We start from the raw sequence: 12,287 nt of genomic DNA on the forward strand, positions 1-12,287 counted from the left end.
TACTCAACATGATGTTCTCTTTACCTCTGAGAGTGATCTCCTACAGAGAACTATGTGCAGCTGTTGACATCAGTCCAAACACATCCCTTCTCAGAGGTTGAATAAACTTCATTCAACCCTACTCAGAGGCTGAGTGCGCTTTGAGTACAATGTCAATGAGCTGTAATTTGGGGCTTCTACTTTCCTTCTTCTGAAGGTAGGCATGCCCAGGTAACGACCCCCTGACTTCTGCACTCAAGCACTTGCTAATGGTGTTCCAGGCCCTTCATTGACTGCCTTTTGCTAGAAGACTCTCATTCAAGGCACTCTGCATTGCATAGCGAGGAATCAATTGTACTGGACTACAGTCAAGTTTATCCTTTATTGTTTAGCAGAATGCCCCAACTTAGGGCACATTAAATATTCAGCTGTGCAAAACGATACAGTGCTAGTTTGCAAATTACTTTTTTAAACTCGTTGTACAACAAAGTACAAAAGCTCCACCCATGCCTCAGAGGATGTTGGACTATGCCTCTTTGAAGAATGCTTTTCCATCCTCATCTCTGAGAATCTTCCTCCAGCAGTTGATAGTTCCAGTGTACATTATATACGCCCCTTTACGGCCAGACTGCATCATCTTACGACTTCTCACAGTATCAAATGGATAGGAAATCATGCCAGCTACTGCAGCCACCGTCTGTGCAATCATCCAGCTAATCATAATGTGAGTATACCTAGGATCTGAGGGCATACCATTTGCTGTATCATAAATGCCAAAGTAGACAGCTCTGTGGATGATGATGACCTGCACAGACACATTGAAATCTTGATACATGCCGCGCAGCCCAGCCAACTTCGTGATTTTCACTAGTCACCGAGCCCTTCGAATTGTCGGTCAGCCCCAGCTTTACCAACATCAGCACCCAAAGGTGTTCTGGCAAAATCCAAAGGGTAAACAAAACAAAGATAAGTGGCTCCTGCTGTACCACCAGAAGCCAGGTTTCCAGCAAAATACTTCCAGAACAGTGTATGCTTCTCTATTCCTCCCAAGAAGATCTGCTTGTACTTATACTTGAAGGTGAAGTTAAGAGCCTACATGGGAAAATATCGGATAAAATTTCCAGGTTCCCACGCCAGAAAGAAAGGAAGCCTTGTTCGTTAGGGATACGGACAACACAGTCAATTATGTCTTTGTACTGCTTATTGACAGAAATTTGCTGGCTGGCATGATGTACCTACAGCAGCAACTTCACCCTCTCGATGGGGGCCAATTCATATGATTCTTCTCATATGCGTATCATTAGTATGGTAAATCATCTCCAGGAGTTCCTGGATTAGCAAATTAAAACTGTATACATATTTCTTGTAGGACTCATCCCCCTGACGAAGGGCAGATGCCCAAAATGCATTGGGGTACCCGTGTATTGAGATGATTTACCGTATTAATGATACGCATATGAGAAGAATCATATGAATTAAATTTTGAAAAATGAAGTCCAAAACAAAGATCGATATATAAAATAAAGGAATTCAAGAATTGAATAACACTGAATATTTATTTATTTTATTGAAGTGGATAAAGATTTGAAAGCGACAATCACGTCGCCAAGAGTTTTCATTGAGTTCGCTTACTCCCTGTTGGAGTGCGCCACTTTTTCAATTGTACTCTACACCTCAATGGATCAGGAGGTGATACTCACGAGCACCTAAGAGGAAAAGACATCATTATTTCCCCCCAGAAAATTGTATAAACATAGGGTGTGCAACCGTAACATAGTCATTTTTAGCAATCCCTAGTATGAAGCAGCTTAAGTAAATATACCAAAACATCACATACTTATGACCCAACCAATAAAGGTCTCAGTTCATAATGTGCTAACCTAGCTAATTGGCAAGAGGGCAGGTCTACGTTTATAGCAATGATATTGAAGCACCTCTCTGGCCCTCTAGCACAACACCTGATGCTTCCCACAGAAGTCAAACAATTTGATTTAAGCCTAAGAATCATGCAATCGACATCTACTTGCAGCATTCCCGACAGGTATGGCACAGTGCTTTCTGACTACACCAATCATGGCAGTAGCATGTGCAAATGCTATACAAGACTTCGCAATACAGATCATGTACATAATGTCAGGGCAATTTGAGATCATGTACAAATGTTGTTTAAGGGCATTAAATAAGTCAGGAGAAGTGGAAGAGATCCAAGTCTCAGTGATTAAAGTATCATCAAGATTGTGTGCATTGAATATGTCTTCCATGTGCCTGACTATGGAGCTAGCTATGATCAGCATGATTCGCCTAGGTGTTTTGCATGTTTGTTATGTGATGCCATGAGTAGGAAATGCATACTTTAGTTTAAGTTGGCTGAGCAGTAGTGTTATCAGCATATTTGGTATGTGTCTCTGCGATAGCAGAGCTGTTTTAAGGAGAGCCATATTCATGTACTTATTGCTTTTCTAAATACTGATGTTTGGGGTTTGAAGCAGGTATTTAGGCCCTTTGCAATGCCCTACCAGCAGGGACATGGACATTTTGCAGCAGGGGAGGACCAAATTATGTGGCAGGTGAGGATGAAATCATGTGGCGCAATGCGTCACATTTCATGATAGTATTGCATCATGTTTGTTTTCTTACACCTGGTAACTATCTGAACAAAGATTTGACCACATTAGACCCAGTTTAAAAACCAACTACAATAATAAAAAAATGAAACATGACCAGTGAACCTTTACGAAAGGCCTACCACTATGCAGGAACATGTCACAACATTTTTTGTAACTTTTGATCCTGTTGAGCTACAAACAAAATTCCTTTAAAAAATATATATATAATCGGACATTATTTAGCAGATTTATGGATGGAGGATTAAGTGGCAGTGCGGCCAATCGATGGTTATGTCAAAAACAGAGCAGCTGCACAATTGCATAATTCCAGTGGCACTGCTTACCAGTTCCAAACAAGTGATGCTTTTGTCTTTGTTTTCCATTATTGTTCATAATACTCAATTGTAAAAACAAGTTTTAGCATGTGAAAAGTTAAACAGAGCATTTAAGAGGAACTTTTTTATAAATGTGCTCTCTGCAACATCTGGGATTTAATTTAACTATTGACTGGACTGCACTCTCTGTAGGTTAATTAACTTTTCTATACTCAAAGTATGCACAGATATCCAAGAGACCAATTTGTTTATTTATCTTGTTCGAAAAAATGTATTCTCGCTGTGAGCTGTATGGACTTGGCTGTACACTATTTTCCTTTTAACTGTAGATTTGTTTCATAGCTGAAATCTTTTTGATACCTATGAACTCAATATTATAATGTAACCATGGTGTGTTTTTCAATACATTTGAAGTGATTCCATTTTAAAGGAATGCATTAAATTCTACTTATTAAATACATTGTTTATTCCAGACATAGGGGCCGATTATGATGGCGGACGGACCAGAGTCCGTCCGCCACCATAGAGTAGGAGGGACCGTCCGCAGGGGCAGCGGCGGTCCCTCCATGCAGATTAGGATGTGACCGCCAGGGGGCCGTCACATCCTCTATTTTTAACATTGCGGTGGGTGCAGCTTCAAGCTGCACCCGCCACAATGTTAAAAATGCATGCACGGCATTTGCGTGCACAAAGCAGCAGGCACCGCGCGGTGCCTGCCGCTTTGTCCATGTGCACCCCCCACCCCCCCTTCACCCAGGGGGCCCGCAACGGGCCCCCGCAGTGAAGGTCTGTATGCTTTTCCACGGCAGAAAAGCCGCCGTGGAAAAGCATACTTCCTACTCCATCATAATATGGCTGGCGATGTCTGATAGACACCGCCAGCCATGTTAATGCTTTTCCGCCGCGGTTGGAAGGCGACCGTTGCGGAAAAGCGGCGGACAGATTCAAAGACCCACCAGCCATCCTAATTTGGCGGTGGGTCTTTCATTCATCCGCAGCGGATTTCCCGCATCCTCCGGGCCGGCGGTGGCTTCCGTCACTCTGTCACAATGTTAGATACATCTGACCCCAAAATATTTAGTGCATTTCCAATCCTTCCTGCATGCAGTTAAACTCACTATGTCCAAGGTTCTTCCAAATCAAGTCCAAGCGGGCATATATTTTTTAACAACATACTGAATAAATATCGAGAAGAGTAAGTCCGGTGTTCCACTATGTCCTCATCAATAATTAGCCCTTCTGATGTCTTGGTTTATAAATGAATTGTATATCTAGAATCTAAAATCCTAAGGGATTTGACCCTATCCCCTCTTCTGGGTTAGGGATGAATTCTGTCATTACCAAAGAAGTGTAACAGGTCCCTATTACTATTGTGCAATTCTTTGAAATGTCATGTCACTGGAAGGGAAGTTTCCTGATGTCTTTTAGATGTTCCAACATCCTTCATTTTATTGGCTGGATGGTGCTACCTATGTATATTTTATTTTATTGCTTGGACAGATTAATACACACATGGTGGGATCAGAGTTATAGATCGAATACTCGTTGATACATTTATTGTTCTTACTGTGTGGAACCCCATTGAATGATTTGCTTCTCCACTTATTACACACCCTGAATTTGGAACAAAGGAACCTTTTCTTTGTCCCAAAGAATTTATGATTTGCTTCCTTGTCCAAGTGACTATGCACCAAGTGCTTTTGTAGGTAAGATCCTATTCTGAAAATGATCGGTGGAAAATCACATAAAGCCCTCCTAAGATGGTATCACTTTTAAATATCCTCCAGAAAGATCTCTGTCACTTGTCTTTCTCTCAGCTCTAAGTAGATTTTCTTATGTGATGTTGGATTCCCTTTCTTCTGATTTCCTTATGACATGCTTTGTGTGGTCTTGTTAACAAAATCTATGAATCACATCCTTTTTGGTTTGTACAAGGCCTTCAGTTGTACTAACATTTCTACTGGCTCTGAGTAACTCCTCATGGGGGATACTCTATTTCAAATTGTTGGGGTGACTGCTAGCTCCATGGACAATGCTGCTGTTTGCAGTGGGTTTTCGATGGAGCTTCTTGTGTAATTAATCCCACAACCTACTTACCACTCACCAAAATGCATTTGGGGATTTTGGCAGCACGTGATGTGCACAATTCAAATAAATATGACTAATTAATGAATTAATTTTTTGACAAGGAACGCAGAACAATAAAATGATTGTAAAAACTCATCAAAACTTCGGAAAGGAGTTTATTCATCATGAGAAAGAAAAACTAAAGAAAAACATAATCCAGAGTTTGAAAAAATCATGAATTTCATCTGAGCTTATTCACATAATAGGGTAGAAGGTCGGATGAAACCAAGACTAGGTGGGAATGTTGCAAAACATTTTTTACACAGTGCCCAGTGATCAGTGGAACAAACTGAGTAGCTGCACATTTAAAAATGCGAATCTATAAACGAAAGGGCACAGATACAAGGAATAAAAGCAAGCAAAAAGTGGAGTCCTGTAATAAGAATATATACATTGATTTTGTGCTAGGGACCATGGGCAAGCCAGTTGGAGGTGAGTAATTGGACCCAGAGCTCGAGTTTGAGCATGGACAGCAGGGACATTAATATTAAGTTGAGGCTCTGCATGTTAAAGGTTTAAACTCCCCATTTGCGTGCACAAAGCAGCAGGCACCGCGCGGTGCCTGCCGCTTTGTCCATGTGCACCCCCCACCCCCCTTCACCCAGGGGGCCCGCAACGGGCCCCCGCAGTGAAGGTCTGTATGCTTTTCCACGGCAGAAAAGCCGCCGTGGAAAAGCATACTTCCTACTCCATCATAATATGGCTGGCGGTGTCTGATAGACACCGCCAGCCATGTTAATGCTTTTCCGCCGCGGTTGGAAGGCGACCGTGGCGGAAAAGCGGCGGACAGATTCAAAGACCCACCAGCCATCCTAATTTGGCGGTGGGTCTTTCATTCATCCGCAGCGGATTTCCCGCATCCTCCGGGCCGGCGGTGGCTTCCGCCGGCCCGGAGGATGCGGGAAATCCGCGATTCTCATGACCCCCCTTAATGTAAAGGATTATACTATAGCAAAGCATTCACAAGTAGACAGTTATTGCACTCTATATAGCTGTATTCTGAAGTTGCTAATTTGCTGATAGCTAATATACTGTTACATATGTTTTAAAATCTATATAATATACATTTTTAAATGTAATTTATCTTTTTCATACTGAGGTGTTTGGTGCCAGAATTGCATGTCTAAATGTAAAGTGCACTTACTACACATTTGAAACAAGTTTATGTTTTTATGTTGTCAATCCATGGAGGTGACTTGTTTTTAAGAGATAAGGTGCAATTTGGAAACACGAGATAAGAAGGGTCCACTATTGATTGTTTTCACTCACTGCGTCAACTGCTGCACGTTATTTTCCTTGCACCTTCCTTACTGCCTCCATACGAACAACTGCCTATTGCTGTGGGCATCTGATGAGCTATGAACTAATCTTTATTAAATAACTGGTAACTCTAATTTATATGATATATTTCATCACAGTTCAAAATTGAGAAGGGAAGAAAGACATGTTTAATCTCTTCAGGCCATTTTCAATCAAAGGCAGATGCTAAACTTGTCATAACATTTAATTATGAGGCCGCCAGATTCCAATTAGCGTAGAAAGAATGCATCACTTAAATGTGGCTCCAACTAACAAAGGAACAATTATTAAATTATTAAAAATATGGCCATAAAATAAGCTAAAATTCCCCCTTTTTCTACAACTCTTTAAGACGTTTTTCTCCCTATTGGTGCTTAAACTTGCTAGCTTGAATGATGCAATGATTGTTCTTGGGTTATGTTTCAGGTGACCAAGAAAACAGATGTATACCTCATCTTCTATCAGACTCAAATTAAAATAAGATAGAAAACTGACCATTTGGTATCAAGTGTATGACTGCAAAGATATATTAGATGCTAAACATTTATTCTAGGTATAAATCTTTGTAACATTCTGCAACTGCTGTTCATACTTAGAATTGATTACTTCCATAACCAAGAATATTATCTTGATATCTCTTAACAGCTTTTATCCTTTTAAGAATCATCTCCATAAGTCTTTTTAAAATCTGCACAGTGGAAATTAGGCTGGATGGCATCCTTGAAGATGTAAATGTTCCAAAGGAAAATATTAAATCAACTCTTGTGAGGTACACTGCATTTTCAACTGGTGATAGGCTGAGAGTAATTTGAGGGTGGAAAAACCTTTGCACCTCTGAGCATTGATATACTGATGAGGTTTGGAAGGAACAGTGTCCACCACAACACCCTTCGCTCAATTTATGCATAACTTAGCCACTCCATTGGTCTTTTGTGCCACCACTACTTTGCAAAGTCACTCTGCTGCCTCATCCTCTTCTACAATGCCATTAACTTTTAACTTTTCCAGCTCTTTAATGATGGACTTCCTTATCATAATCAGAACATATCCCAACTTTAAGATATGAACCTTCTCTAACTTGTTCTTGCGGTCATCCACTCTGAGACAACCCAATAGCTTTATATTAAAAAAAAGGAAACTCTTTGTCATAATTCGTTCTTTCAGCACTCAACTCTCGTAAATCTGTTAAGTCTCTCAGTGTTACGGCTGGTTCCGAATTTGGGTCAAGATACACCTCAAAATCTCTTTGGTGAAAACAGTTGATGATCCCATTGCCTAATATGGACACAAACGTTGGTTGAGGCGTATTGCCCTTTGTACTGAATGCGCCCAATAAACTAGCCTAGCAGCTTCATAGGTTTACTTCCATTTCTTTTCTGATTTATGTATGGCTGAAAACGTTTCACTCCCCATTTAAATTCTTTATCAAATATATCTCTGGTAATTAATGTTATCTTTGCCACTGAATCAAGCATCCTATTGACAAGTATGCTTTCAAATTTATGCTTCCTCATCTGTTCCATTCTCACATTTCCTACATTTTGTAAGACCACCTGCTCACATGCACTCTCAAATTCAACACTTACTTTTCTCACTCTCTTTTTATCTCATTCACTTAAACCTTTTTTTGCAAAATGCTCCTTCATTCCATAAATCATACACATCACATTCCAGCTGGGCCATCCATGTTGTTTGCATTGTTTACACCACATCTGTGACCCTTGGATCTTTATACTCTCATTCATACTTTCTTTCTCACGACAATTGTTTTACCAACTTGAATATGTTCTCCGTAATCGTTATCTTTCTTAATTTTCTTGTCGTATGCCATAAATATAATAAACCTCTTCTCACAACTGCACTGCTGCGCTTATGGGGCTGTTGCAGGCCTCGTGAATGTGAGACCCCATGTATATCTGTGTAAAATTCAGCAAAATACCACGCTGGAAGTCCACACTCTAGTGATTAAACATGTTTCTTGATATGACTACATGACTTCGAAAGTTACATTTTGGGTTTGCATGAGCCTTGTTCACTCTAGTTTTTGCTGAATTTCATTTGCCATTTTAAACTATTTGTGGAATAAAAAGTAAAAATAGAGTCTATGCATGCACAGGAAATAAACAGGGAAAAATACACTGTAGTTCAATATATTTGTTGTCATCTCTGTGTCTATTGTTACCCCTATGTTTTGTCTCTGAAGAGTGTTTCACCTCAAATGAGTAAAGTTATTCATAGCAATATTGAAATCATGTTAAAGGTATAAATTGATTGTCGACAATTTCCTAAATAGCGCAATTGCATTAAACTATACATATTTTAGCATAAATGACCAGTCGTACAAAGCCGTTCTGAGGTCATAAATGACCAGATTAAAAAAAAATTGGGGTGTTTGCAATGGCAAAAAGGCATTTTCGTATGAATGGGTCTGTAAAGGACCCCTTTATCTTTGATAATGGTGAAAAACAATTTTTATAAGTAGGCAGTGGTCCCATGGGACACTGTCTCTTCTAAAAATATTTTTATAATACCTTCCACATTTTTTTAAATGCTTACCTGCATTAAAAAAACACCTTGCTTTATTTAAATGCAATCACAGACATGGTGGTCTGCTAACCTCAGCAGGCCACCATCCTTGTGACAGCTGTGATTTCTAATGGATTGCAAATTGAGACCCACCTCATTATTTTTCATGAGGTAGGTTAATTTGTAACTTAGTTGGAATCATTACTTAGAATTTTTTTTCACACATTAGGAACAACAATTTTCAGATTGTGATCCAGGGAAAATCACCATTTGGACATAGCTATCCCCAATGTTAGATACATCTGACCCCAAAATATTTAGTGCATTTCCAATCCTTCCTGCATGCAGTTAAACTCACTATGTCCAAGGTTCTTCCAAATCAAGTCCAAGCGGGCATATATTTTTTAACAACATACTGAATAAATATCGAGAAGAGTAAGTCCGGTGTTCCACTATGTCCTCATCAATAATTAGCCCTTCTGATGTCTTGGTTTATAAATGAATTGTATATCTAGAATCTAAAATCCTAAGGGATTTGACCCTATCCCCTCTTCTGGGTTAGGGATGAATTCTGTCATTACCAAAGAAGTGTAACAGGTCCCTATTACTATTGTGCAATTCTTTGAAATGTCATGTCACTGGAAGGGAAGTTTCCTGATGTCTTTTAGATGTTCCAACATCCTTCATTTTATTGGCTGGATGGTGCTACCTATGTATATTTTATTTTATTGCTTGGACAGATTAATACACACATGGTGGGATCAGAGTTATAGATCGAATACTCGTTGATACATTTATTGTTCTTACTGTGTGGAACCCCATTGAATGATTTGCTTCTCCACTTATTACACACCCTGAATTTGGAACAAAGGAACCTTTTCTTTGTCCCAAAGAATTTATGATTTGCTTCCTTGTCCAAGTGACTATGCACCAAGTGCTTTTGTAGGTAAGATCCTATTCTGAAAATGATCGGTGGAAAATCACATAGAGCCCTCCTAAGATGGTATCACTTTTAAATATCCTCCAGAAAGATCTCTGTCACTTGTCTTTCTCTCAGCTCTAAGTAGATTTTCTTATGTGATGTTGGATTCCCTTTCTTCTGATTTCCTTATGACATGCTTTGTGTGGTCTTGTTAACAAAATCTATGAATCACATCCTTTTTGGTTTGTACAAGGCCTTCAGTTGTACTAACATTTCTACTGGCTCTGAGTAACTCCTCATGGGGGATACTCTATTTCAAATTGTTGGGGTGACTGCTAGCTCCATGGACAATGCTGCTGTTTGCAGTGGGTTTTCGATGGAGCTTCTTGTGTAATTAATCCCACAACCTACTTACCACTCACCAAAATGCATTTGGGGATTTTGGCAGCACGTGATGTGCACAATTCAAATAAATATGACTAATTAATGAATTAATTTTTTGACAAGGAACGCAGAACAATAAAATGATTGTAAAAACTCATCAAAACTTCGGAAAGGAGTTTATTCATCATGAGAAAGAAAAACTAAAGAAAAACATAATCCAGAGTTTGGAAAAATCATGAATTTCATCTGAGCTTATTCACATAATAGGGTAGAAGGTCGGATGAAACCAAGTCTAGGTGGGAATGTTGCAAAACATTTTTTACACAGTGCCCAGTGATCAGTGGAGCAAACTGAGTAGCTGCACATTTAAAAATGCGAATCTATAAACGAAAGGGCACAGATACAAGGAATAAAAGCAAGCAAAAAGTGGAGTCCTGTAATAAGAATATATACTTTGATTTTGTGCTAGGGACCATGGGCAAGCCAGTTGGAGGTGAGTAATTGGACCCAGAGCTCGAGTTTGAGCATGGACAGCAGGGACATTAATATTAAGTTGAGGCTCTGCATGTTAAAGGTTTAAACTCCCCTCAATATGTACAACAAGGTTTGAAACTATATCTGCTGACCTATTCTGGATATTTTGCTCCTACAGGAGATGTACCTCCTAAGGCAAGACCAATTTAGAATGAAACCACAATCTATGCCACACAAATTTGGGCCTCTGTGCTGAATAAAACAACAGGAGTAGTTTACCTACTTAAGAAGGGACTGGTTGTAGAGAAAAGGTCTATAGTGAGAGACACCTTGAGGACATACACAAATATTTGATTAAAAATAGGTCGCTCCTGGCTGTTTTAAACATATACTCACTCAATGTTATTCAAGATAAATCATAAAAGACACTGTAGAAAAATAATGGAAGATACAGGGGAGCTGGTGATTCTAGGGGAAGACTTTAATTTAACATGGTCTGCTGATGTGTAATGGATGAGTGTGTGGTAAATCAGGGATAACCTCAAAGGGACTCCATAAAGTGATTCAGGGATGGGTATTGAAAGATACATGGAGGAATCTACACCCCAGTTAAAGAAGCTATTCATTTTGTCCACAGGACTAAAATGCACAGAACTTACTCCTGCACTGACCATAAATTGATTTCCCAGGGTATGATATGAACCATGACTTCAGCAGAGATGGGTGATATATCAGTCTCAGACTATGCATGTATAGGGGTCACATGGATGGAAGATAGATGTTCATAATAACTTAGCTTCACATTGACAGTTCAGTAGCACACTACTGTTCTAGAAAATAATTAGCCTAGAACATACCAGACTTTTTCATGAATAATCCAGAGGAGTACACTCCAGTAGCTATTAGATGGGATTCCTTTATAACAACAATGAGGGGATTACGGATTGTGTTGATGGTCAAGAATATATAGGTAAAATGACTATTGGAAGACAAATTAAGACTGCCATTAAGAAGATCACCAGAATTAGTCCTTTACAGAATCGGCATGAACTAGCCACCCTGAGAGGCCAGTTGAGTGTACTTAGGATGAACAAATCAGAATATGCTTTATTAAAGTTAGGACATGCAATTTATGTGAGAGGAAACAAAGTAGGCTCCCTATTAGCTCAGCAGTTGAGCATAAGAGGGGCCTCCAGGTACATAAGAAAGCTCAAAACCTCTGAAGGCTCATTGGAAAATGGGAAAAGGGAAACGAGCCCTGCCTTTTGAAGGTTATTTCAAGAGCGGGACTAGTAAGAGTAAGTTGACATAGATCAGGAATTTCATAACCAAATGTGACATGCCATCTCTACCTCCATCTTTGAGGGGGAAACTATAGCAACCCATAGGAATAGCAGAAGTGTGCAGGTCAGTTAAAGACATGAAGATAGGGAAAGTCCTGGGTTGAAACCAATATTAACAAAACTTTCTTGCCATACTTGGCAGAGCATATGTTAAATATTTTTAGCTCATTTTATCAAGACCCCTCTTCAAAGAAAGGGGCTGCCATTTCCCTAATCCAGAAACCCAGAACAATGCTTGTCCTATTAACCAAAAACCATTCTTAATATAGACGTAACATTTTCACTAAGTTAC

The 12,287-nt window shown here is 39.5% G+C and overlaps 1 pseudogene; it reads right to left on the reverse strand.

Annotated features, from left to right (window-relative positions):
* Nucleotides 1-395: 395 nt before the first annotated feature.
* LOC144773765 (ADP/ATP translocase 3 pseudogene) overlaps nt 396-12,287 on the reverse strand; it is a 63,870-nt pseudogene continuing 51,978 nt past the window's right edge.

Source organism: Lissotriton helveticus, chromosome 8, assembly GCF_964261635.1.
Source record: "Lissotriton helveticus chromosome 8, aLisHel1.1, whole genome shotgun sequence".
Classification (NCBI taxonomy): Eukaryota; Metazoa; Chordata; class Amphibia; order Caudata; family Salamandridae; genus Lissotriton; species Lissotriton helveticus.